The sequence below is a fragment of the Epinephelus moara genome, chromosome 11, assembly GCF_006386435.1.
Source record: "Epinephelus moara isolate mb chromosome 11, YSFRI_EMoa_1.0, whole genome shotgun sequence".
Lineage (NCBI taxonomy): Eukaryota > Metazoa > Chordata > Actinopteri > Perciformes > Serranidae > Epinephelus > Epinephelus moara.
This window is the reverse complement of record NC_065516.1, coordinates 25,897,295-25,900,252: the sequence shown is the minus strand read 5'-3', so window position 1 is coordinate 25,900,252 and position 2,958 is coordinate 25,897,295.

The window sequence follows — 2,958 nt, the reverse complement described above, 5'->3', positions numbered from 1 at the left end:
TAGTCGTCTTTCACACAGGGCTGCCGACAGATTCATCAATCTCTACAACCCAAACAAACAGTTAGACAAAAGAAAGTACAGTCCATCTTTGAACAATGGAGGGGAAAAATAATATGGTGCGGGGATTTTAATGCACACAGCAAACTCTGGGGGAATCAACAAGATGCAAATGAGAAAATTATATTAGATCTCATGGATGAAAAAGAGCTGGTATGTTTAAATACCGGGGCAGGCACAAGGGTGAATTTGGCAAAAGGCACAGAATCAACTATTGATGTAACACTCGTCTCTCAATCTTTTGGTGAAATAAGTGAATGGAGGGCACTGAATGATAGCACAGTGGGGAGTGATCATTACCCAATCAGTATTCATATAGGAACAGAAAATGAAGTAGATCTGAATGAGAGAGAAAAGAGGTGGAAGTTAGAGGAAGCTAACTGGAAGGTATTTAAAATACTAAGTGAACGCAACTTAAATAGTGTAAATTCAAATCAATCAATTGATAACTGGTGTGCTGAATCAGTAAGGGTATATTAGATAATGCAAAACAATGTATCCCTGGAAGTGGTGACACTAAAAGGAAAAAGTTGGTTCCCTGGTGGACAAAGGAATGTGCAGAAGAAAGAGGACGACATCATATCTAGGTTGAGGTTTGGTCATTCTGGCCTTAATGGTACATTGAAAATAGTTAACAAACATGCTTCAGTTAAGTGTAATGATTGCAACTCACAAGAAACAGTGGAACATGTAATGTTATAGTGTCCAAAATACCATCAAGAAAGACACGTACTCATTAGCGCACTTGAAAGAAATAGAATTACAGTGAATATCAAAGAAATTCTGCAAAGAAATTCAGGGGATGTAGGGTACAGAGCCATTTTTAGGTTTTTTTATAAAACAGGATTAAGCAGGAAAATCTAACACAACAAGGGGCTTATTTATATGATTCAGGTCCACACTCCTGTCCAGAAGGTGGCAGAATGCACCTATAAGTTGCTTGCCAACCGCCATTAATCATACGAAGAAGAGGAAGGAGTTTGAGGAAGCCAAGGACATGTGTGGCACGTGTATGCAGATACTGGAGGAGGAGATGTTAAAACTGAAAAATCAAGAACAAGGATCTCAGGAAGCCATCAGAGATAAAGACATCGCCATAGAGGAGCTGACCCAGTTTGAATCTCTGGCGGAGAGTAAGGACGCAGAGATTAAAGAGTTGAGTGTAAATGACCTCCGCCAAATTCTATCATAATTTGCTTTTATCTGTTAGTTAAATGATAAATGCGGGCTCTTATTTTGAAAAGAAAGACCAAGAAGTTAAAGGGGTAAAGGCGGGTGCTTTTATTTTGAAGGGGGTTCATTTCCGGTGTGTGAGAAAAACCGAGCAGTGTTGTGTGCACCGTAACACAAGGTTTGTCTATGTTTTATTTCATATTGTGTGACTTTATAAATACTTTTAATAGTTTCTGTGAGTTTAAATGAGCACGTGTACGCTAAAAAAAGACGCTATGTTGCTGTTAGCTTTATAGACATAGGACATAGAGACATAGACGCCGCGTTGACTGCTGCTGCCCATTGGAGTGACGTGCCTACACGGCGGCCATCTTGGTACAGTGCCGTTCGCTCCTACACGGCGGCCATCTTGGTACAGTGCCGTTCGCTCCTACAGCGCATTACGTCTATAGAGGAATGATGTGTTTGCACTATTAAAGTGATCATAAATCATAAATTCTACTTTCAAATTGTGGAGTACCTCTTTCCTCCATAGATGTACATGCACTACCTACTCTGCTAGCAGTGTTGCCAGATCTCACGAGACAAATAAGCAACCAGGCCTGTGAAAACAAGCCCAAAACAAGCGACTTTTTCTAAGGAGCTCCCGTAGGTTCCGGTGAGAGAAAATTAAATAAACTGTGTGCACGGTTTTACAATCCGTGGGGACGGATTTTAAACTGTGGGTACAGATTGTCAATTTACGTCCATGTGGACAGATAAGTAAACTGTGCGCAGTTTTGCAAAACTGTACCCATGGTACACAGTTTATTTATTTTTCTCCCCCCTGAGCTTCAGGACAATGACTACAAGAGGGAGTCAAACCACCTTTGAACATTATTTAACATTAGAAAACAGATGGGATATCAAATATAGACCTATGTACCAAGTACATTATACAGTAAACCTCTGATAATTAAAAATTGCAAACACAAATAAATATCATCCTGAATTCACAAATTCTTTATTTATTATTGATTTTTATGCACTCATCTAACTTTTTCCTTTTAGTTACAGGACTGATGTTTTCCTAACCAGAAAAAAAACACATTACCCTGCTCTGCCTCTGATTGGCTAGTACTCGGCTAGCTAATCTGGCTGTAAAACGCTCTGGATGACTTTACACCTGCTCCCTTTGGGTCATAGATAGAGGAGGGATGGGTCTTCCCCCTACCTGTTTGTCTTTTTACCCTTTGCTATTTCTGCTAAGGTGCAGAATATTTGTGAAAATTAAAATGGCATGCTTGCATTTAAACATTGGTATTCTAAAGCAGTTTGATGGGCTCTAAAACTATAAAAGTGATAAGATGGAATGTAAATGGGGTCTCAGATAAAGCATGCTTTTAAGGGACAAAAAATTTGTGTCATTGATAAGGGATAAAACAGCTGAATTTTTTGAGATAAACTTGAATTCTGTTACATCAATACAGATGATCTGGGAGGGATTTAAAGCAACATGTAGAGGGTGGTGTATTAGTTATGGCACTGCAAAGCATAAAGAAAAAAGCCAAAGGAAAAATAAACTCATGGTAACCTCGAAATGCAACATTTGAGACATCCTAATGATCAGAAATTGAAAGATTTAGTGTTACTGAGCAGGACAAAACTACAAGCAATTCTCCATGAAGAAACCTCTTTTGCATTATATAGACTCAAGAGAAAGTATTATGAATCTGGTGATAAAGCTGG